At 40.5% G+C, this 25,695-nt stretch overlaps 1 protein-coding gene across 2 annotated transcripts in view; it reads left to right on the top strand.

Annotated features, from left to right (window-relative positions):
• The window catches only part of TAFA1 (TAFA chemokine like family member 1), a 215,181-nt gene that overhangs the window by 53,259 nt on the left and 136,227 nt on the right, over positions 1-25,695 (top strand). The window lies entirely within an intron of this gene.

Below are 25,695 nucleotides of genomic sequence, written 5' to 3'. Positions count from 1 at the left end.
GCTCTGGGAAGCCTTTCTTTACTTTCATTTGCATTTCATGTAATCATTACTTATTTATTAAGTAATTAATCTGGATTTATTTTTCTGAACTAGAAGAATGCCATATGGTTTTTTGTCTTCCATTAGTTCAATCATGTCACATTAACAGGATGGGTTTGAATGTGCAGTCTGGAGTTCCAAGAGGCCTTGGGCAGTTTTTTCATGGATCTCGTAGCTGAAGCTGAACCTGACTGTATTTAGTGAAAACTCAAGAATTCTCCTTAATAGGCAATGCAACAGGATTCCATAAGATCTTGATAAATTGAGGACAAAATATTCCTGAAACAAATTCCTATATGTGTAAGTTCCATTATATTCTTTTTCAAGAAAAAAAAAACAAACAAAAAAACAAACAAAACCTAATCCTCTTCTGTTACTCACAATAATAATATTTTTGCAGTTTTGCAGTACTGTATTGACATGGAGACCATGTATTAAATTGAGTATATATATGTATATATGGGCCCAATTCTCTTGTTAGTGCTGTGAGCTACAATACTTTGCTATGCAAGAATATTCAGGATAAAGTCTCTTAACTTCACAACTCCTCACATAAATTATTAAAATCCTGTGAGGGCTGGGAGGGGAGTTTGAGAAAACCAGATAACTGTAATTGTCTTGGTGAAATGTATATTGATAATATTAGTGTTTAACTATTTGGAAAACTCTTTGGGACAAAAAAAATACTGTTTGCTGTGACTGGCAGAACCCAAAGCACTGTGAGGAATACAGGGATGGACAGCACTGCAGAGTGGCTCCATCCTCAGCACTGCAGCCCCCTACAAGTAGCCCCTGTTACATTGTTCTGACACCTAAACAAGAAGATAAGTGAAGGAAAGCTGAAAAGTGCTGAAAAGCTCGAGAAAACCCAGCCCAAAACAATAATAACAATAAACCCCCCCAAATCTCTTACACAAGTTTGTTACAGTGGCTATTAAAACCACCTAACCAAAATTCCGTGCTTGGCAGAAAGCCAGGGGCAAGGTTCAATTTGTTTTTCAAAAACATGGGACATGGGTATACAAGTAATTAACAAAGCAAGTTTTTAAACCCAATTTAAAGGGAAAAAAGGGGGAGAGTTTTGAAGCACATAATCCAGCTTCTCTTTCAGTTTATTGCCATGCTTTCATTGGATTTTAGGGGTTGTTGAATAGTTCAATTGTAGTCATTAGGATCCTAATTCTCTTAGGTACTTATTAAGCACTAAATTGCTTGCTTATGCCAGTTCTTAGTAACACATTCTCCTGGAATGAAAAGAGGGAGAGTACAGATTGACATCGGAGTTATTCTTCCTATTGTGTTATCTGGAAGAACAGTAAAATCAGCATTTTACAATATTTTCCTCTCTCTGCCCTATAGTCAGCACATAAGGCACTTTTACCAATGATGGAGATGCCTCATCTAAATGGGAAAACTGAAGTTTCTATTCCCCTGATTTTTTTTTTTTTTTTTACCCTTCCAGGAGCAGGCATCCATAATTGATTATTGGTACCCAGCTCCCTCTATTTCCAGATATCCAAAGAAAAACACCACTGTGCTCAGGAGCAATGGAAGGCTCCTTTATCCAGTAATAGTGGGACTTGGAAATGTGTTTCCAAACAGGATTTGAAACAAAGATTTTAAGCACCATTGTGGGAGCCTCAGCTCTTCACTGGGAGTGAAAGGGGCTGTGGGGTGGAACAGCCATGGAAACTTATTTTTCCTATGTCTCTCAGCTACAAGAATGGGCCATCTCTCACCTGTTATGCCTATAGAGCCTATGTGGACATCTAAAACCCATTTCTGCTGCAAATAATGTCAAAAGGTCCATAGGTTAATTATCTCTGAAGCATTACAGCTCCTTGGGGAGGCATAAGTATAAAACCAAATGCTGCTGTGGGCATTAGGGACAGCGAGTACAGCAATCATGTTTTCGGCACAGAAAATGCCAAACTGGGAATCTGTCCCACTGCAGAGCCTTAGGAACCTTGGCTTTCCCAAAAAAACCCAAGTGGCCATCTGCAAATTAACTCGAGGTGGCTCTGTGTTCTAATGGAAGAGCTGTTAGGCAGGAGTAGCAACAAGTGATCTTTGACAGAAAAAATCCTGGATAAAAGATGTCAGAAATAGTCCCTGGGGAGGGGAGGCAGTCAAAAGTTCAGGTTGGATGAGGAATCAGCTTTGGACAGCAGAAGGTGACACCAAGCTCCCTGCATGGGATAATCATCCTGGAAAGAATCATCCTGGAAAGAAGTAAGACTTGTTATCCTTTTGTGACCTGAAGTGGTGATGGCATGAAGGAGCTATTAAAGGGCAGTGGAGGCAGAGGAAAGAGATTCCTTTTAAGTGAGAAATGAGTCATTTGAGGAATAAGTTGCTTCCTTTTTTTTTTTATTTAATTGCTTTTCTCCCTCTTTGTATTAGTTAGATACCAACTGTGAAAAATGTGCTCTTTGGGTTTCTGGGAAATCGTCAGCAGTATTTCAAGTTTGTTTGTCTATTGTTTTTATAGACTTATCAGCAAAAAATCATGGGAGAGGGAAAATCAGAATATCTTTATTTGTGTGTAAATCATCAGTTCATTTCCATGGGTATTTCTCAATTTTATTTCCACAAACTAAATGCTCATATGTGCTTTATTTTAATTGTGTTTATTTATTGGAAAGCTGTTGTTATCAATAGAAAATGTTTTTCTAAATGCTGGAATTTTTCTGAATTGCTGGAATTGTAATGTCTTGTCTCTGGCACTCTCAGTTATGCCAGTGAGAGTACTTGATGCTGCCATTTGCAAAAATTAAGTCATAGGCTACTGTTCCCTGCCTTATTCCTGCTTTGGGCTTTTTCCCCCAGATTTTAAGGGAACTCCTGTGAGAGCTTTGCCTGTCCTCTGCACCTTGAACAGCCCCAGTGTAAAACCCTCAAATAGCCCCCTCCCCTCTGGTGATACCCCAAAATCACATTTCAGAGCACACCAAGATGATCAAGGCTTTGTTCTTCCCATCCTTTGTCTTGTTTATATATCTTATTCTTTAAAAACATTTCATATCTCACACCTTGCTGTTGTTTCTCCCTTTTTCACATTTCTTCCTTCTCTCTCAAAGGCAAGCCCTCATGTTTCACCCACCCTGGCTCTCCCTGTGTCCCAGTGGTTTCTGTCCCAGATATAACCACCCTCATCTCCTCCTTTCTCCTGACACTCCAGTTTCTTTCCAGGGCACTGCCTGGCAAACAGGTTTACACAAATTTACCCAAAACAGATAAAATTAATGTGCAGTTATTTTTATTCCCAGCAGCTTATTTCAGTTTACATCAAAACTGTTCTTACACTCTGCCATGGTAAAGCAGCACAGAGAAGAACTCCTTTTTTTTTGTTTTACCATGGTGAAGAAACCACCCAAGGTGTTCTGCTGACTGATCCCTGCTGGTTTTTGGATAAGGAGATGTGGGAGGTTGTGGACAGGATCTGAGGGCTGTGTTTCAAGCCACAGCCTCTCCATTATCCACTGCTTCTGCCCCCAGGTTGTTTTCAGATGAAAGAGGCACTTCCCTTCTGCCCCAAGCATCTGCTCTGGTCTCACCACACCTTTTCTGTCTCTAAATGGACTGTGCATCATTTGGATATTCTCCCTCTGAGTGGACAGAATTTTTAAATTGTGGATTTTCAGCATGGTTTTCCCAGAGTTTCCCTCAGAGTGTGGAATTGGCAGAGCAGCCCCCTCATGGATGTTAATTGGGTCACCCTTCTCAGCACCTCTCCTGACCCAGCTTTTCCAGCTCCATTTCTGTGCCTGAGCAGGGTTGGCTTCTTCAGCCTCTGTGCAAACATTACAACATTTTCTGGAAATAGCAGTGAATAATTCTGTTAGTTCCTTCTCGCTGGGGTTTCATTGCCTGTATTTTAAGCATAGCTCATTAAAGCTGTAGTTATTTTTTTTAGCTCTTATCATTTAGTTTTCAGCTTAGATTCCATCTACTGTTTATTTTATTTTTTTTTTTAACTTTGGTGTCCTACTGCTCTAATAGAATTGTCCTGATTTTCTGGAAAGTGCTGAGGACTTGACTGTCAAAAACCAGGTCTTTACCCTTTTTATTTGTCTGATTTTCCTGATATTTATGACCATTAATGGAACACAGTGCCTTTATTTATAAAGATAAAATGTACATTCGTACTTCCAACTCAGCTTTGGCTTTTTTGTAGCTCGAGAAGGTGTTTGAGGGTTGCTTCTCACATCCCTCAGTCTGACATAGAGGACAACCATTGGTTTGTCTTTAATTGTGGTTGTGAGGAGAATATAGAAGACATCTGTAGGGCAGGTGCTGGTTTGGAGAGGGATGGATCACCCCAGGCAGGCCCCTGCTTGCAGAATCTCATGGACAGGCTGGGTGCCTCCTGCAGCACTAAACACTCACTGCTTCACTGATCTGCTCTGCTGATCTTACTGCTTTCATTGAGGGGTTTAAAATAGGTATTCTTGCCTTTAGCTTAATTAATTAAATTTTCTAATTGTGTTCTCTTTTTACTGCTGTAGGAGTGGTAACTGGTGACTTAATTGGGATAATTCAAGAAAAAAAATCATCTTGCTCTTATTACTGGGTTGTGGAGTTTGTTTCATTTTTTAAGGTTTTCTTCAATATAATACTCAAAACATTAAATTGCTTAAGACTGTGGGCAAGTTTCTGCCAAATACAGCACAGGAAAGATGCTGAGAATCCTGGGTGATGTGGGTGAGGTCTGGCTTCCTAAAAGCCCTGCAGCTGCTGATGCTGGACTTCACTGCTGGGAACCCATATATTCACAAGTCTTTAGGATTAAATTGCAGCATGAGGACCACAGGTCTTGTTAGGCTGATCCCAATTTTTAATTACTGTATTGTTCCTCTGAAATGGATGCTGGACAAGAGAAAATAGGCTCATTGGGTGTGTTATGATCACAGGGTGTGCACCACAAATCAAACTTTGTAGTTTGCTTAGCAGATGAAAATACAACAGAAAGATAGATCCCTTTGAAGATCATCAGTCCCTAAGTATTGTTCCAGTTTGCCAGAGATGTTTCATGAATGGGAATTGCTGTTTTGGGAATGGGCCATTGAGAGTTTGTGATATTTTGACTGAAGCCAAGGGGCTTCAGGAATTTTCTACATGGACAAGTCAGTTGGTGCAATTACACCTGTGCAATTGCACACCTCTGACAGCACCAGCATCAATACCCCATGTTTCCCAGAATGAGGGCTCCTTTCTTTTTGTTTATTGTGCTTCCATGGTGGCATGTTTTGGGAAAAAGGCAGCAAACTTTGGCAGGGATGATCTCTCCAACCAGAGTGGTGGAGCTCAGGCTGTGCCAGGGCTTTTCCACCCTCTGCTGTCCCCACAGCCATGTGGATTTATGTCCCAGCACGTGGTAAATCGAGGAGGGCTGTGCTGCCTGGCCCAGTGGGACTGTTTTGTCCACAGCTCTGTGGGGGCTGTTATCCCTCTATTCTGCAGGGTGACAGAAAGGAGCTATCTGGCAGGGACGTGTCTTTTTTTGGTAGCACAGATTCTGAAAAGAGAACCATGTGCTTTCAGCAGGGTGGTATTGCAGGGGAGCATCAAACCACCCCAAAAGGGTGACATGGGACTCTTTTGAGGGGTGCAAGAGGCACATTCCCAGTGAATAATGTCTTCAGGGCTGGGAGGGGAACACCCCAGAGCTTTGCTTTGGAGCTGGATGAGGAGAAGCGTAGAGGAGACAATGTAGGTGAGGGGGGAATTAAATTGCTGGAACTTTTGTGCAAGGTGCAGTTTGAAGCATTAGGAGTCCTTGTGTAACCACTGTTGTTTGAAGAGACAAATCTCTAATTTTGGAGTTATGTGTGTTCAGGACAAAGAAATGTTGGTTCTTTCTGCAAGTCAGCATCAATAGCCAGCTGGAACTTGTATAAAAATGTTTCTCTTTGGATTTGCAATTATTTTTGATTAAATAAAACAGAAGGACCTCATTTTGTTTTAAGTACACATTCTGCAATATTTCTGATACTATGGGAAAGAGCACACCATGCACTTACAAATTACTGCTCAGTAATTAACTTCTTTGATCCTAAAAGTGAAAACAGCCCACCTGTGCTACAAGGTGGTTTGCAGAGTCTTTAGAAAAAAGACTTTTGCTGGAAAAGCCTATTCTCTCTGCTCTGTTATGCAAACAATGACTTTTTTTTTTTCATTTAGAAGGAGTGAAGTATGAGTTATTTTTCTTTTCCTAGCTTGCTAAAAATATGTGATAACAAGTTGACTTCTGTGGGAGTTCTGCATGGGTAAAATCTGAAGGATCAGTCCCCATATTGTATGTGATTTTGCCCTAGTAATTATTCTTCACTTGAACAGCTTCTCCATGGCAACTGCTTCAAGAAAGTCTTGTATCTTCACCTATTTTTAAAAAAGGACTTATTAAGATGTATGTTTTAAATTTTTTCACCCTAAAAAGAGAAACAGAAAAAGAGGCAGACACAAGAAGAAGCATACGGAGTTTCGCCCAAAAAGCCCTTTCTTCCATGCACATCCTCACCTTTTCACTGTCCTAGAGGTAAAGAAGAAAAAAAATCTTATAGAAATTAAAAATAAATTCACTACCTTGCCTTTCCCCATGCCCTTCCTGAGCCTCTGAGACATTGTGACGCTGACTTGATCAATCATCCCACATCCACCCTGGCAGTTTCTTAACACAAACTTTCTTCTTCTCTCTGTTTTCCAGCCACAGTCTGCTTTCAGTCTGGCAGTTAATTGTACCCCTACTCCAGTCCCACAGTTGTATTCTTGTCAGAAGGCTCAGCTGCAGGTCAGGACCTATTGGTTTGTAGCCTCTTGCTGTAAAGTAAAGGGAGCAGAATATTCTGTGGCTGGGTGTTCTCTTTCTGACTGGACTCAGCTGGGTCACTGGTGGTGCTTCTTTGAGCAGTTCTACTCCTAAACCAGCAAAAACTCTAATGTTCTGCCAGAGACTAGAAAAGACATCTGTTGTTAGCAATGCAATAGTCAGGAAAAAGCATCCATTTACTTTAAACTTATATTCTGTTTTCATTTTTGTATGGCAGCTGTGCTCTCTAATAAAACTCCAAGAGCAAGGGACTGTCTCTTTCTAGTTTTCTCCTTTTGGAGGTCACTGTCTTCTGAAACAAAGCATCCTTTAGAATGGTTTTTTTATTTGATTCTTTTCCAAATATTGACTGATTGTTGTATGCTGGATGTTGTATTTTGTGTTCAGCTCCTTATGCTGTGACAGATTTTAAAAACTAATAGGGTAAAATGGGGTCCCTTTCCTTTGTGCTAACCTCATGACCATGGAAATTTATCTGCCCTGGTGACGTGGTTTTGGTCACACTCCTGAATGACAGTCTTGCTGGCAGGTTTTGAACTGTGGCTTTCTTAAACTGAGATAGATAGATAGATAGATAGATAGATAGATAGATAGATAGATAGATAGATAGATAGATGGATGGATAGATATACAACCATGTTACCTGTGTTTCACCTGAAACCCCTCATAATGTGGCACACAGAACATGCTACCTAATTGGCTTCAGCAGGGTTTCACCCTTGTGAGAGCTGTTTCATCATTTATAAGACTGTGTCTGAAAGTTTTTGCAGCTTATGTCTGATTTTAAAATCACTGCTCTTATGATGATTATCAACCATTGATGATATTTTTTTTCTGTTTTTATAACACAGCCAGGCTGACTGGTTCAAAAGGTGTGTGTATTTGGCACTTGGGGATATGGTTTGGAGGTGAACATGGCAGTGCTGGGTTAACAGTTGGACTCAGGTGATCTTTTCTCAGGTCTTTTCCACCTCAATGATTTTGTGACTGACACTGTCTCTGAGTTTTACCTTCTGTACCTGCTCTCCCTGTAGTTATGTGCTGCTCCCATGTTCCTGTTGTTGCACACTGCTTTTAGAGATCCAGTCTATATTATGACCAAATAAAGAATTTTATCTGCACAACTAAGATGGCAACAAACCATGGCAGAAGCCAGGAAGAGTTTGCTGGATGATGAGAACATAATAAAGCAGCTTTCTCATTTAACCTGATTTATCACTGTACCCTGAGCCACAACACTTGTGCAAATCAGCAGGTGCTGCTCAGTTTTGTTCTTTTCTTTGCAACTCTCAGTGTCAAAAAGAGGACTCATAAGGCAGCGTCCCCAAGTCCACTGGTGCACATAAAACATTGCCTGGTGCTGTTTTCTGACAATCACAGCAGAGAGGGTGGTAAATAAATCTAAAGCAGTGGTTTTCAGTCTAAATGTTGACAGCCATTTTGCAATTGCCATCTTGGCTCTGATGTCTCGGGAAACAGCTCAATAATTAACCTTGCAGTGGAGATTTTATCTGTCTGCCATTTCTGAGGAGCACCAAAACAACACCCAAACTCACTGGAGGGAGCAGAGGTACCTCAGGTGGGCTGGACATCAGGCACTGGAGAGCAGCTGTCATGTTTGATTTGGTGCCATAAGATGGAAGAAACTATAACAGAATCTTAAACAGGATGCATCCATTAAATTTTCATTATGTATGTTTGGCTTGAACAGTTGCAACAAGGATTTAATTGTCTTTTGTTGACATTTAAAAAATTAAGCCAGCAATTAGAAAATGAAATAAGCATAACTAGCAGCGAGAAATTTAGGGTTGTTTTTAATATGTCTTGGCTGTAATAATTGTTAAATAGTGATTAATGGTTTTCTGTCAGTCAGGTTAGGAGAATAATTTTACTCTAAAAAGCTGCAAGACAAAATTTCTTGTTACCCTCGGTTCTGCACTACCTGTTTTGTCACTTAGCCTAATACCAGAGTAATTAATTCCAAAGAGCTATCTTTGAAAAACAAATAGCCCTGGCTTCCTGCTGAAAATGATAGATATCACTCCACAGGGAGGCTAAAAAATAAACAATAGTTTATATATATCACAGAAAATTGGACTTTTTAATTGAGAAGTATCTAAATTCTCCAAGATTTCTCATTAGTGATTTCATATGTTAAATCTATGGGTAAAACTGGGTGTGATTTGGTACAATTCTTCAATTGTTGCACAAGTCTTTTGGTTAAAACAGCCCAAAAATTACAGAGGCTTCTCTGCGACGTTCACCTTATTGCTAGGCTTTTAATAATAATAATAAACAAAATGCAAACCTTAATGGCTTCATGTGGTTCTGTGGACCGACGTGAAATGAATATTGGTGTCTTGTGGATCACCAGGGACAGGTGGGACAGCACGTGGGATCCTTGTAGTCCAAAGAATGGTGTTGGTGACAGTGCCGAATTTCCATGGGCGACACATTTCAGCAAGAATCAGCTTCCCTGCATTGCAAAGAGAGAAACCTTTCTGCAACAGCAGTAAAATGATTGATGGTGCTCTTTTTCATTACAGCTAAGTCTTAAAACATCCATTTATCCCATTTGTCTGTCCCATGCAGATTTTAGACAAAGTGACATCTTCTCCATGAGTCTCCTGAGCTTGCTGCTCTCCCTGAGGCAGAGCTCCTCAGTGCTTGTATTTTCCTCAGGACACCCATCTCTTTGCCTGTGTAAGTAGGATGGTGAATAAAGTATTCTTTTGTGTGGAATTCAGCAAGTTTATTGTTTCATGTATTGCTGCATTTGGATTTTGAGCAAGGCATGAAGCACATGAATGCCGAAGGGAAGGGTAAGTGTTGCACAGGCTGCGTCACTGCCTGAACTACACTGGTCTGGGCAGGGCCCTCAGGAGCAGGGGACATGGAATTATGGACAACTTGTGCACAGGATTAATATCAGAAGTTTACACCTGACAGCAGTTTGGATAGTGCTTTCTAAGACTTTTTTGACTTTGCAGCTTTAGCACTCATCTCAGCCCTTTTATTTATGAAATAATTATCTTTAGACACCTTCCAGCAACTTGGTTAACATAAATCCTTCTAATCAAAATGTTTTTCATCCAAACTAGACCTGAGGTCTTAGTGTATTATGGGAATTACTCTTCCTGATTCCAGCTGACCTTAGGGTATGGGTATCTAAATGCTGAAGAAAGGATTATACATCAGATCAGAGCAGGGCACAGGGGAGAAGGGAACAAACAGGGCATAATATCCATGGCTGGAGACTAAAAGAGGAAAGGTTGTCATCCCTGCCTGTCTCTCAGATAACAACATACACCAGGTTTCTGGTTAGCTTTATCTGCTCCCCTCTCTAAGCTGCTCATATTTGAAACATACATCTACCTGAAAGCTGGTATTAAGATAATATCACAGAACTGCAGAATACTTAGTGTTGGAAGGGACCTTTAAAGGTCATCTTGTCATAATATGGTACATGTGTCTCTGTCAGCTGGGGATATCATAAAGCAGGTGGCTGAAACTGGTTTTGTACCATACCAGGTCATCTTCTTGTCAAAATTACCAAGTAGCAGACCAGGAATTAATTCTCTTCTCTTCCTGCTCTTATAACAAATTAATGACACCAGGGCACCAGACAAGGTGGGAAAAACTCAGTTCAGCTTGCAGTTTTAAGTTTTTTAAAATAAATAGACCAAAAAAAAAAAAAAAGAGGAAATGAGAGCTTTATGAGTGTTAATATCCTCTAAACTTAAAAGTGACTCGTAAATGTGGTAAAGTTAACACATGCTTCTGTCAAATTCCATTTCTGGGAGGTGTATGAGCAGATTAGAGCTTAATGTTTTTCTCAGGGTATGTTTGTTTAACCTCCATCACAATGCAACTATGTAAAGTCTGCTGCTACATACAGCTTTTTACTTTTTATATTTGTATCTCATGCCTGGATTTAGGTAGCATATAAGTTAAATTCTGTCACATATTAAGCAGTTAAAGAATCTATTAGAATGCAAAAGGAGTCCTGGCATTAGTCTTGCAGACTCATGCTTTTGAAATATAAATGTAAAGAAATTTGGTTTGCTGGGCTGGAGTTTCAGGTCATGCTGAATTTATTCTTGTGCAGACTTTTCTGAGGGAGAGAGCCTTTGCTTATATCTTACAAGGGATGTGAGGTAATGGACTTTTACACTGAGACATTTGTACTCCAGAAAAGCTTTTACTGACCAAGAGCAATGCCCAGCCACTCCTGCGGTTTCGATAAAATTAATTGGTGAAGAGGCATTCCACATTTACTGAAAATGGAAATACAGTGTTTAGATAACTTTAGGGACTTCTTTCCTTCCTAGAATTGACCACTGGAACATGCTGAGGAAGAGATACAGTTTTGTTGGTGCACTGAAATAAGTCCCAGAGAAATACATTAGCAGGCAGGGTATGTGGTTGTGGATGTGGGCTAAATCAGATGGCTGTGATTATAGATATGGAAGAGAAATCCATTATGTGAATTCTACATGTATCTGTGTGTGCAAAATAAATCTTGCCAAAATAACAGTGAAAGGATTAGTGTATGCTGTGAAGTCAGAGTTGAAAAATAGTCCTGTGAGCTGCCCCCTTTTTAGTTAATGAAGACATAGGAATTTTTGTAACATACAGGGCTCTGTAATGTGTTCATTATCCTCCCATTAAAGATTAACTTGGACAGAGAAATGGAATATAAGTTAGCTTTATAGGGGAAATATTGACTAGACGGGCTGCTAACACAGAGATGGATTTTATTATTTAGAAAGGCAGAATATTAGCACACATGAGCTGCTTTTTTTTTTTTTAAACAGAGATGCTACACTGTCAGCAGTGAAATATTACTGCAGGAGAGTTTTCTTTTTATACACAGTGGTAAGAAGTATGGCTTCCTTTCTCGGCACTTCAGCCACAGATGCTATCGGCGAGACCATCTGTGGTGACAGATTTGTGTTATATCACTTCCAAACTCAGCGAAGCTGGTAAAGCCTCCTACTACAGGATATAAGTAGCTCCTGCTAAGGCTGGGATGTATTATGGGGCTGTCTTTCTTTGGGGGGCAGAGCAGTGGGAGGATTGTGTGGATAGAGGCTCACAATAGCTTTCAATCACCTCCCCACCAATCTTGAATTGCTGGTGTGGATCTACTGGGACAACATCTACACAAAGATCCTTCCTCTGGGGCCCACAGGGGATAGGTCTGGACTCTTCTTGCTCTCTGTGGGGCACTTGCAAACCAGTCTGATCTGGGGATGTCAAGGGGGACACTAACTCTGGCCTCAGAGGGAGTCAGTGTAAGTGGCTGTCATGTGGCCCACATCTCCTCTGGAAGCATGGCTGCAGAAAGGACCATGTCTCCCAGAACATCTCCTCAACATTACATTGTCCTAAGGATGCTGACCCTTTGGCTCACAGAGGGCTTCTTCTTGCCCAGTCATACTTTTTTCTTCTCCTAATCTTCACAATTATTTTAACTGGTGTTCTGTGATTTTCTGGGCTGGGTTGGATGGGGGTTGGAGCACCCTGGTCTAGTGGAAGGTGTCCCTGCCCGTGCCAGTGGGGCTGGAAGAAGATGATAGCTGAACTATTGTGTGATTCCCTGAGTCCCAGGATGACAAGTTCTGATGAGCACAGTTATTAGCAAGTGACCACCGTGACCTTGGCACCATTTGGGCACTGCTGGGACTAAAACCGTGGCACCACACAGGGCCAGCTGCTCACACCAGAGGCAGGTTTTCAGCCATGAGTAGGCAATAAAGGGATGTTGGTGGCACAGAGCATCACACAGCATCTCTGCGCAGTGAGATGTGATACAAATTGCTGTTTTGACAAAAGCACTGCAGAAATCCTGGTTGAGCCAAGAGTGGAAACCTCCAGTCTTCACATCTGTGACTGTTGAAAGTATTTGAAGATGTGTTAAGTTGGAGAGATACTCATGTCTGCTAAGCATAAAAAAGCATGTGGGTTTAGTCTGAGAAGGAATTTTTGCTGCTAATAACATTGCAATAGCCTTGCCCTGTGTTCAGAATCAGTTGGGCATGCTCATACCAAATGAGCACAGTTAATTCAACACCATGGAAGCTCTTCAAATATCTTGAACTGAGATTTACATGTTCCTCAGCCTCTCATTCTTCATCTTAAATTCTAACAAGTAACAAAAAAGCTTAAAGAGTTGAGCACCTTTATAGGAGTTGACATTCCATGGTCTCAAGTTCCTCACCTACAAAACAGAAGAGGTCATTCATTTGATCAAGAACTGGCCATGACTTCTGTCAGTAACAGAACCCATAAAACAACCAAAAATAACACTATGGCATTTTACAAAATCTAAGTGATAACAAACACCTACTTGCCAGTAGAAATTTGTAAAATTGTCTTTCCGTTCTTTTAAAATAAAACCCTACTGATAGCTTATACTTTAAAGGCAACAAATAGACTTTCCAACAGATCTGAGGAAATTGTTTTTTATCTTTCTCTTTGGAAATTTAGACTTGCTGCATTTCTTCCACAATAATTTTGCAGAGGGAAATCATAGCAGTATGTCTCTGGGTGCTGTTCCTGCATGCAGCACAGCCACCTGAAATTTTCCAGTTGGTAAGAGAAATATTGAAAGAGTCATCAAATAAACACCTTTTTTTTTTTTTTTTTTTTTTTTGTGAAGTCAGATATTTCCTAAAGGATAAATTGTCAATCAGCTGAGTCCCTGTCCCTGATGTATCTTCTGTGTGGTAGCTTCTCTCCTCTTTATGCTTTCCTTTGCTCTTCATCCTCCTTTCATTCATCTGTGTTTGGACTATTGTTTTACAAAGACAGAGTCATGCATCCAGAGTAGCTGGATTGATTGCAGGGATTACTGCATGTTTAGCATGTGTGCATGTGTGGTTTTCACACTGCCTCTGAGCAAATTCTCCACTCAGGTTCTCTTCTTCCTTGCTTTTAAAAACATGAACTGGCCATCCATTTAAAATCATCCATTTGAAAGCAAAATGGAAGCAACAATAAAGACTGCTGCATTTAATTATTTTTGATTTTTTACATTTCAAAAGTTCTATCTACAATGAATGTGTTTTATAACGGAGAAGAAACTGTGACTGGTTTTATTTCATACTAGTAGTGGCCCTTTAACTGAGCTCTTTGTCATGAGGCATTTATCAGGAGGGTTGTTTGTGTACACATGATAGGATCAATCTAAGCTGATGATCTGCAGTTTTAATAATAGTTTTTTTATTATTTATTGTTTGTTTGGGTTTTTTCAGTCTTCAATACAATAATTTGATGTAGCCCTCCAAAAGTCTGCCCTAGCAGGTTGCTGGTGCCTGTGTTTGTTTCTCTGGCCACTGGCAGGGTACGGAATGAAGGGGAATTGCAGGAGGTCTGACTTTGCCTCCGAGCACTGCTCCATACCACACACACACAAAGATATTTTCCCTCCCAGTGGCTCTTCATACAGCTAAGGAGATCAGAGCTGGAATCCAGCTGCTCCTTATCTCTCTGGCTGTTGACTGGGTGATTCACAGCCCAAAATCCAATGCTGTGAGGGTGTTACAAACAATTAAAGAAGCAGGAATGGGAACCATGAGCTCTTGTCAACTGGACAGCATCATCCAGCCTGGGTGTGCTGCCTCTGGGCACCTTCTGGTTAAACCCCTGCTCAGAGCAGGCTGCTCAGGAGCCTCTCCAAGCAAGGTCTGAATGACAGTCAGCATGAGCTCCTAACAAGGTTTGTGGTTAAAATGAAATTTAAATGTAGACAGGAGTTATGGCCATAGAAAAGATCCTGGCAAAAAGAGAGATGATCACAATGCCACAAGTATAAACCAAAGAAAACCAAAATCTTCAGCACAAATTCTGCTCTTTGTTATGTTCTTGTTATGTCCTTGAAGCCTGGTAATCCACCCTGTGGATAACTGGGGTCAGAACCCAGTTCTGCAGCAGACATACGATGACTCTTCTGTAAAGAATAATACTTTATTAACAATATTTTTAAGTTATGTCAGCTATCAGCCATTCATGAACTTTTATTGACAGCTAAATAGAACCTGAATGATTCAAGCTTTTGGCTGTCATTCAGGGGGGCATTTGCTTTCAGGTCTGCCTTAACCTGCAAGTATGTAATTTGTTTCATTTATGGAGCTGCATAGGAAATGAACCTGGGTCTAGAGTGCTCAAAGGCAAATGCAGTAATCATCTGCATGACTTGATTCCTTATTCCAGTAATATGAAAATTGTCAATTATGGATGAATTATGGGTGCTACTGATACCTGTAATTTGGTTCTGCAGTTTTGTAAACATATGCAGGTGCATTTAATTGTATTTTACTAGTCATGTAATTCATTAAGGTGCACCTGCAGTCACCTAAGATACAGATATTAATGAACTGAAATGCTTTCATTGCCTACTATTTATATTGACATTCCTTACAACTGTTTGGTTTTAATCATATATCTGTGTATCTGAGATGCTGATATTTAAAAAAATAATAAATGATTGTGAAATAAGCAGAGAGCATAGCTAGGTGCTACATTTTTAACTTCTGAAAGTACTCACTAAATAATTAATTTAAATAATTACTTTTCCGTGGAAAGCCCAAGACTGGAGGAAAGCTGTAGAATCGATTTTTGCAGCAGTTATTGTGGCAAAGATGAATCATTAGATAACTGATTCCAGGGATGTGAGCTGCTGAAGCCCTTACTCTGTATTTCCATGCTCCAGTGGTGATGGATGTTGTTCAGCTCTGCCTGAATACAGTACCTTTACTTTTTAACTTCCAGTCCAATCTCTTGGAGATGTTATCTTCAGACTTGGGAACACACTTATGAAATAGGCATTTTATTTTGCACAAATATATGCTTAATATTCACAGCCTGTTCCTTCTCTGCTGCTGCTGGTATTCCTTTCATTTTGATTAAACCAAAAACAAAGTAGATTTATTAGCTGTGGAACCAGTCTTCGGTTCAGTGGATTTTGGAGAACGTACAAGTAAAGCACTGAGAATCCAACCCTACCCCTAAATTTGACTTTTTCCTTCTTTCAGCATTTCTCATTTGGACTATTACTATCAGGTAAAAAAATGTTTTTATGGAAAAATCTTGTGCCTTCAGCAGGTCTGGGACAAACTCTGGCTGCATAGAGAATTGTCCTAACTTTGCAGAGGATAATGATGGAAAAGGAAGTGACAGAGAGCTTCAGTTGTTGCCTGCATCCCTGGGAACTCTGCTCCTTGGCTGCTGTCTGTATGGGAGCACAGGGGGAAGACTGATGAGCCCATTAGCTGTGAGCTGCTTAGGGAAACACAAACCTTTCCATCAGGCCAGCAGACGTGCTCTGATCTCCTCTCAGTGCTGCTCTCAGCCTGTTCCTGCTCTCTCCGTTCGCTGCCTCTTGTCTGACAAAGTAGCACAGTCAGGGACCTTCTTCCCAATGTTATTTTCTCCTTGAACAGAGTTTTGTTTCCCTTGTCCCCTCTACTTTTCCTCAAAGGGTCATTTCCATTTAATAACACTGTTACAGATATAAGGAAGTCAACCACTGAAGTAAAATAGCACAGTAACTAAACAGAATAAGGTTGTTGAGTCCAGGAGAGATGTAGGCTTGCTTACCTGAGGTTACAAATGTTGTAGTTCCCATCCTTGAATCAAAGGTATTGCATTTCTTGAGAAAAATCTCTTTTCTTTTAAGAACCTGTTGGTGGGTTGAGGATCATTCCTGGAAATAACTAAATAACTTTAACTCGTATATTCTATTTTCAATGAATTGTTTTTGATCAGGAAAGTTTTCCAATCTCTAGCTTATTAGAATATTCTTCCTGCCTGACAGAAAGTTGTTCCTCTGCCCTGTAATATAGGTCCTGGGCCAAAAATAGAGTGAATCCTTTCCATACATCTTGACATTTTCAAGAATGTGTAAAGTTTCTGTTGCAGGCTGGAGGGGGGGGAAGGGTGTTAGTTCCGCATTTCAGAAGTTTCTGTGATCTGTGTGTGTTTGATGACATTATGTCAGGAAATATTTTCTGGCCTTATGAGATTCTGTGATAGATGCTTTTGCAGTTACAATATTTGTCACAAAATGGACTAATCCCATCGTTCAGATGAGGTACTTTGTGGCTTGGCATCATTTAACAGCACAGCAATGGTTATTGTAAGAGCAGGCTAAATATTCTTCAGCCTATCTAGGATATTAAGTTCTACCAAGCATCACACCTCCATTTCTGGAGGTGCTTTACAGAAACAGTTTCCAGCTAGGAAAATGTCAAGCAAGAAGATGAATTGGAACCTGAATAGGAGGACTTGCATAAGATGACACGGGCTCCTCAGATGGAAGAGGCAGATATCAGGACAGATGCCCTCAATTAGAAGGAATTAAAGATTTATGTTGTAAATACCTTGGAGGGGAAAAACAACAACACAGTAAACAATAATCCGATTATGTCTGTTCTGACATCTGTGCAAGTGCTGAAGTGTCCAAAGGCAGGAACATTTGCATGGGAACAATCAAAGTATTCACGTGCTCTTCTTATGCTGGAGTCTAAGAACAGATGAAAAAGTCAATTGCATTTTTCATCTCTTTCTCTGGTATGCCCATTAAGAGCATTGCAGACAACTGAAGGAGAAAGTAAAGGCAAAAGAAAAATGAACTGTCATTTTTGGGGAGAGGGCTGGGAGATTAGGAAAGGTGGATAGGAGTTTCCTGTGCATCAGGTAGAGGATGGACTTATTTACCAGGGAATTCTGTTCAGAAACCTGAGTTAAAATAGCAACTTGGCTGTTTCGTGATTCTTTTCTACTGACTGTATTGAAGTTAGATATTGAAGAACAATTGAAATGCAGGCAAATGTTAACAGTAGGCTACATTTTGCAATCACTTTGTTCAAGCTGTGCTTTCCAAGGAAGTATAGAACAGATGAAGCATAGTTCCATTAAATTAATGTATTGGTTGAGGTATTTCAAAGTGTTCCTTCTGTGTAATAACAGAATTTATGAGGAAAATGAGGTGCCCAAGTCCCAGAAGTTGGTTCGTTTACCAGGTCTTGCACTTTAGCCAGCTCCAGTTAGGGTTATTTTCTATCTTAGACTCAGGTAAAATCCTCTCCAAAGTTTGGCTTTCACTGGACTTCAGAGTTCTTAGCACTACTGACATCTTATCCACTTCACTGTGTGAGGAAACAAGATTCAGCCTTCATCTCTGCCTACTCTCTTCACTTGAACTTTCCTTTAAATGGGAGGCTCTTCCAAGCCACATAGGTACCTGGATTTGAGATAAACCATCTCAGTCATTAAATGGGTCCTTGTCTTGCTGCATTTCATGCAGTGTTGGGAATGGCTCAGTTAGTTCTGCATTTGCAAACACATTGATTTTCTGCTCCTTTTCCCTCTGCCAAGAAATGGATGCTGGTTATGACAGCACCTACCTTTGTAAGAAAATTCCACACACAGAAACAGGCTTCAGAAATAAATGGCTTTATTGCAGACTCACAGAGTTGTATGGCTGCATTTGCTTTGATCATTGATTTTACAGAGTGAAGTGTTAGAAAGGAGGAGTGGTGTTTCCAACTCTCAGCTGACCAGTAAGTGCCATATCTAATTGATTCTTTTGTGCCAAGTGGAAATTGAGTTTTCTTGGCTTAGAAAAATGTGTCTGTTTCTGGAGTTTGCTGCCATTAAAACACTCCTGTTAATGCTCATCACTGCTATTGCTATGTAGCATTGTCATTTACTTTTGCTGCTGATTTCTAAACACACTGAATTAATGAACTTAAGCTTATAACCTTAATGCTTGTTTAAATAACTGGTTCTTGCTACATTGAACATTTATACTTATACCTCATGCCTTTTATGACTGAACTCCATTCAACCACTTCACTGATGAAGGCTTATCCAGACTGTGGAATTGCTCCATGCACAAGTCAGTCAGTGTTTGGTTTCCTGCAGTTCATTTTAAGGACAATTATCCTAAACTTGGTTCATCTTGAGTAGGGACAGAAATATGATTATTCCTGCCAACAATAAAAGTCCAAGGGGTACAAAAATAAAATTATTTTCTCTTTTTTAAGCAATATTGGCAACATCACGATGTTACAAGACGTGCTTTTTGATAACTTTCAGCTTACCAGTCTTTTGCTTCCTTCTGAAAGGCTTTTAGAGCAGAGCTCACAGTGCAAAGCCCACAATGGCTGTGTATTAAACACAGCTTTAATTTGTAAAGCAGTGTGGGATAGTTTATAGTTTAATTGGTTTGTGGCTCCAGCTGTCTAGAGAAGGTGGGAAGAGGGGATATAAACCTGCCAACGTTCTGCAGCTTGCTGAGCCTCCGCTCCCAGCGAGAGCCCAGGAGAGGGTGGGCAGCTCCCAGGGCTGGGTAACACCTTGGCTATCCCTCCCACACGCTGGGTCAAAATAGCTGAGCCAGCACCTGCCTGTCGGGAGGGAAGAATTCAGCCCTGCTCCAGGCCAGCAGTAACTCAGTAGCCTTTCCCTCCCACGGGGAGTAGGTGCTGGTGATTCAGAGATGTGTCTCTGAGTCAGGTGGCCTCCCGGGGCTCCCGTGGGATGCTGGCTCCTGGTTTGGAGTCGGAGATGCAGAAGAGAGGATCCTCACCAAAATATTGCTGGAAGGAGTTGATTGCATCCAGTCTGAGGAGAGGGTGTAAGGAACTGCTTTGTTTTTTGGTTCTCAGAATCACAGAATGGTCTGGGTTGGAAAGGACCTTAAAGCTCATCTCACTCCAACTCCTGCAGGGACACCTGCCACTACCCCAGGTTGCTCCAAACTCCATCCAACCTTGCCTTGAGCATTTCAAGGGGTGGGGCAGCCACAGCTTCTTTGGGCACCCTGTGCCAGGGCCTCACCACTCTCACAATAAACATTTTCTTCCTAATACCTAATCTAAACCTACTGTCTGCCAATTTGAAGCCATTCCTCCTTGTCCTGATACTCCAGACCCTTCTTCTCCATCTTTTTTGTAGGCCCTCTTCAGATACAATCAGGTCATCCCAAATCCTTCTCTTTCCCAGGCTGAACATCTCAATTATCTCAGCCTTTCATTCCTTCTAGACAGTGTCCTGTCCCTGAGGTGTTAAACAATGGTTTAACATCCTGAAGCTGAGATTTATATCTACTCTTTCCAACTGGTTGTTTTCTAAAGAATGTGCTATAATGCACAGAAATTTGATCATAGTAAAGCCTGTGTTCCTACTGAGATGTCATAAGTATCTTCTCATGCCTGCATTTCAAAAGGCAGCACTTCCAAAGATAAAGAAGGAATCTGAAATAGCTGAAGTGGTAGAAATTTTCTCACAAATTACTTTCCAAAGAAAAATATATTTCTTCCCAAATCTGCAAAATGCCCATCCCTAAAAATGTCAGCTTAATGCAAATTAATGTGGAGAAGAACATTGGAAATTTTCTCTGGTGTATCCCTGAAGGCACTCCTGAAGGGCTGTAATGTTGCCTTCAGTGCCTGTCTGCTGGAAGGAAGGGAACATGCAAGAATTTTTTTCCCCAAGGCAGCAATTTCAGCCATGCTTAGATGGAGGGTTTTTTTTTTTTTGGTTATGTGTTTTTTATTTTTCTTTTCCTAGAAACTCTTACTAGGAAGCAGATGGAACTGTGTTTCTTTATAGAGTGATTTTTCTTAAGTAACTTCTTTTTTCCTCATAGTTTCCAGCCAGCTAAGCACCCTGGCCAAAAGAGGAAAGTCCAGTCAACAGCTTTGTTCTGAAGGTGTTATGGGTTACCCCAGGTTTCCAAAACCTTTTCCTAGTTCAGGAATAAGCAGAAGTGTCACGTTTGCAGTCCTGCAGCAGGAGCTGCTGTGGGTGAAGATGTTGTTCCTTGGTGTGCTGCTTTCTGCTTGGGGTTGTTGCTTGACTCAGTCTTTTTCTGAGATTTTTGCAAAAGACTGTGACATCCCCTTGCTTCTGATCACTTCTGCTCCAAGACTAGCAAACATGCAGGAATAAAATTACATATTTAGAATCCACCCAAAACCCCAAGAAATTTCTTACTTTCCCATTTACTGGGCCTGGTTATTCACTGTCTGTTCCTAGACAGTCTCTCTCAAAGGAGTGGTGTTACTATTTCTTGTAAATATATTACTTGTGAACACTTTATTAGCTAAAATGAAAGTGTGATCAAAACCCTTCCTTAGGCAGGAGTGAAAGCAAATGAAAGAACAGAAGAGATTCAGGATTTTGTTCTGTCTTAACAGTAAGTGACTCAGACTTGTGTAAGGTAACTTTTATTCCGTTTTTTTTTGCACTCTTGCCATGACGTAGTCATGTCTTGTTCTTTCTGTAAGGTGCCTGGGGTACTTGTGAAAAGGCTGTCATCTGTGCCAGGGAGAGACAAGTGCTGCATGAAAAGCAACATTGGAACATTTCCTGCTCCACCAGAGTCGTTGCCTTGATTTTTCTTGGAGCTGTCTGGAGAACAGAAGCTGTAGCTCAGCTATTACGGCCATTCAAACAAATCTGGCTATAAATATCTCTGCTGGCTCCAAGAAGAGTGTAGTTTTTCACTGGTGGTGTTTGCTCAATCAGTGTCTCCTGACCATCCCCAAGCATTGCTAAGTCAAGGCTCTGCAGAGGAAGGGCTGCTCTCCATACAAACACTCTCCCCCAGACCTGGAAGGCTTTTGTCTCTTCCCAACACTCCTAAAAACTTATGGTGAAAATTATGGTCACCTTCCTCTCCCAGTGTCCCAGAAAGGGTGGTTTGCACATCTGGAATGGAGTAACTGCACTGTTGATCATTACTGGTACAGGAGTGGGGTACCAGTGGTGGTCCCACACAAGGTTGTTGCAGGACTGCTGGTTTCCCAGATGATTGTACAGGGGACCCATACAGCCCCTTTCCAGGTAATTTGATCTATATTTCCAAATTTCCTTACCCAAGGGAATTATTTTTATCCTCTTCTGTTAGCTGTGAATGAATCCCGTAGTTCTAATCTTCAAATTCAGGTTGAACATCAGACTAAAACTTCATGGTAATGTAATTGTTTCATATGAGATCATTCCACTTCATAAAAGGTGTGTTCTGATGGTCTGGAAATAATGTTATAGAACAGAAATACCTCAGAAACACTAATGCGCTATGGCTAGAATTGTGTTATCTAAAAAATACTTGGAGTGCCTTTCTACTCTGTACTGTGTCCAGAATCAAAATGAGGAGAGAAAAATTTTTAAGATAAATTGGTTTGTGAAAAATTTATGTGCACTTTACTAGTGCAGGCAGGATGTAATCTGCTTTGTATTGAATCTGCTTGGGAAAAAAAAAAAAGCCACAATGATAATGAGATTTTTTAAAGGCACTTTTAAATTCATGCTGGCAAAAGACAAATAGTCATGACTTTTAATTTCTATAAACTTAACAGCTGGGGACAAAATAAAGCGTTATTAACTTAAGGGGTGTAAGGAAGTTGCTTTTGCTTCAAGGACGAAATAAGTTATTCTATTCTCAGTGTTATTCATCTCAGCTGTCTGTCTGATCTTTCTGCTGGTGCAGCCAGGCCAGTGAGTGGGTTTATTTATACTGCTTTTACTGTTAGCAGGGAGAGAAGGGGGGGCTGTAGACATCTTTGGTGATGTCTGTATTCCTTGTCCTTGGTAATGGCTGTGAAAAAACTGATTATGGAGGAACTGTGCTTCAGGGGCACGTTGCTCTGCTCCTAAATGAGAGATTTCTTGGATTCAAAATATAAATTGTATTAGCAAATAGTGAGGAGCTTCTTAACTATATTTTATGGTTTGGAAAAATATTTGTCTCCTCTACCACAACAGCCATTAATGATGAAGGTGTTTGTCCTTGTCAGACTTTTTAGTAGCATTTTAGTAGCATTTTAGTAGCATTAAGGAGAATTTACTGTTACCAGCAGATAAATAACAGTTATTTTTATTAATTACTGTATGTATTATATTCCAACTAATAATCAATCTGTTTGGTTTTTGCCTTTCTATTTTTCGTTTTGATTATAAACTTAGTGGTAATCCAAAGATCTCCATAGTTTCTCTGTATTCTTATGTGCCTGCTCTTTCCTTTGCCTGTTGAATTCAATTGCACTTGTATTAGTGATCTATTTTTTTTTTTTTTGCTTGAATATCTTTGGTGACCACTTGCAGACTCCTCCTGTATTTTCCTGGACTTCACCATGGAAGAAGTTGTAGAATATATTGTGTTAATATAAACCACAAGTTCATGCTTACATGAAGAGGAGTGTCCCCTGAGTCCCCAGTCTTTACTAACTGATTTGTCATGGAGGTGAGGGGCACAACCTCTGTGTTTAGGAAATCAATAGCAGTTGCCATTTCCATTAAGGAGTCTTGGCTGAAGTTGTTCTGTCTTACATATTACATTGCTGTCAGGGTCTGCTTTCACTTGCTCAGGGCCTGAAGCTAAAGTGGGAACAGACCAAAAATGGTTGAGTTTTTCCTCAAATAAGCATATCATGTCTGTGGGATTGGGAAGGACTGGTCTGAAGATGGCTTGATCAGAAAGGGAATACAGGAAAACTGGTTCCATCTTAACCATAGTTAAGAAACATAATTTCATCTGCTTCCTAGTAAGAGTTTCTAGGAAAAGAAAAATAAAAAACACATAACCAAAAAAAAAAAAAAAAACCTCCATCTAAGCATGGCTGAAATTGCTGCCTTGGGGAAAAAATTCTTGCATGTTCCCTTCCTTCCAGCAGACAGGCACTGAAGGCAACATTACAGCCCTTCAGGAGTGCCTTCAGGGATACACCAGAGACAATTTCCAATGTTCTTCTCCACATTAAATTGCATTAAGCTGACATTTTTAGGGATGGGCATTTTGTAGATTTGGGAAGAAATATATTTTTCTTTGGAAAGTAATTTGTGAAGAAATTTCTACCACTTCAGCTATTTCAGATTTCTTCTTTATCTTTGGAAGTGCTGCCTTTTGAAATGCAGGCATGAGAAGGTAAACATTAAAGACCGTACCTACATGTCAGCCAAATCAGAAAAGTAAAAAAAATGCATATATGTAGTTCGACCTAGCATAGAAAAATGAGCAGAAGTGCCAAAAGTTTAGAAGGATTGATCCTTCTGCAGGGAATCTTTGTGCACTGTAAGTAGCAAACTAACACCTGTCAATAATTCTAGAATGCCATCTGATGGCACTCCCAGGCACCTGAAAGAAGGACCAATCTTTGAAATAACTGTAGGTAGAGTAGCAGCAAGAAGCCATGATTCGGAGAAAGTGTCTTGTTCTCATTGCCAAATTATGGCTTCTGCAAGGGCTTGCTTGGGCTGAAACCCTTGATGTGTACCTATTGCTGTTCTTTTTCAATACTTGTGACCATCAAGACACATTTTGTTACCTTTGAAGTCCAGGGATTCACACTTGTGCCAGTGTGATGGTGTCACTACAAAACCAACTGGCATCCCTGTAAATGCTGGTGAGGAAGTGGACTGTATCCAACCATAAATACTTCTAATACAAATACTTCATAAATACTTCTGAAGTCAGTGTGGAAAATTGCAAAACACATCTTTCATGGGTTTGGATTAGCACTTAACCATTTCCTCTAGGCAAGAGTGTAATTTAAAAGAGATTAAAGTGCACATGACAAGGATAAACTCTCCTTCTCCTCCAAGGGTTCTACTCAAAGCTCACCTGCTTAATACCAGTGTTAGCACCCTCTTCTCTCACTGGAATCTTAACTTGATTAGACCTTCAGGTGGGACTAGAGAGATGCTCCTGGAGGTGCAGCATCAGCACCAAGGCTGAAGGAGTCTTGGCTATGGATTCTTTTTCTACAGCATCCAACACCCACCTAACAGTGGGAAAATATTTTTCTCCCAAGGCAGTGCTAAATTCACAGTAGCCAAAATGGTGTGGAAGTGGACTTGAAGAAAATTTATCAGCCCAGCTTGTTTTTCATCATCTTTTTGCCTGGCAGAGCCACTGTGCCATTGCATGGTCTCAGGCCCTCTCTGGTATAATCCAAATATTCTGCCTTCAAACACTGGCCAGCAGCAGAATGATGCCAGTGCTGAATGCTGTGCTCACAGATAGGAAAATCTGAGGGAAGATCCATTTCTATCAAAATTATTAAAGGGACATCTGATAGCACTGTTTCATTTCAGGCTTATTAAATACTCTCCATTTTATCCTTCATTTTCAGGGATTTATAATTTTGCTATAAAAATTCATTCAACCTTGAAACTTGGCATCCATCGTTTCACTCCACAAGATATTTTTAAAGATACAAGAGCAGAAATATTCCTATTCTGGCAATGGCTTAAATGGATATTAACTTTCAATCCTGCTGCACAGCACACTGAAAAGTTGAAAAAACTGCTAAAAATTACTGCTATAAAAAAAAAAAAAAGCTTTTGCAGCAATATAGCTTGAATTGTTCACTGAAATCTTGGTCTGTTGAATGTGATCTGGTACATTTTTGATTGTTGTTGTCCAGTTTCAGAGGGAGCTGCTGAGATGCAGATCCCTCTGCACTGTTCCTTGTGCAGGAGCTGGAGCCACGTGCTCCTCCTCAGCATGTCCCATCAAGGAAGGGCTTTACACATAGGGGTGATGCCCAAACACAGCCTGTCCTGAAAACAGTGTGAACTGGGAATTCTAGCAAGTGGGCTTCAGCTTTGGGGGGTGGGAGGTCCTGTATCACATGAATGCCTGGCACCTTTGGCAGTGGGCACAGTGGCACTGAGGCTGTGTGCTCTGGAGAACTATTGGGGAAAAAACTCTTTCTGTTTAGACTTGGAACAAATTCCTAAAGGCCATTGTAGCTTCTCTGTCATCAGAGCTTCTGCTGGACAGGCTAAGCAAGGCATGTTTCAGGTACAAA

This window comes from Lonchura striata, chromosome 12, assembly GCF_050655825.1.
Source record: "Lonchura striata isolate lonStrDom1 chromosome 12, ASM5065582v1, whole genome shotgun sequence".
Lineage (NCBI taxonomy): Eukaryota > Metazoa > Chordata > Aves > Passeriformes > Estrildidae > Lonchura > Lonchura striata.
Note: the sequence above shows the minus strand (reverse complement) of the source record. Positions and strands in the feature narration are given on the sequence as shown.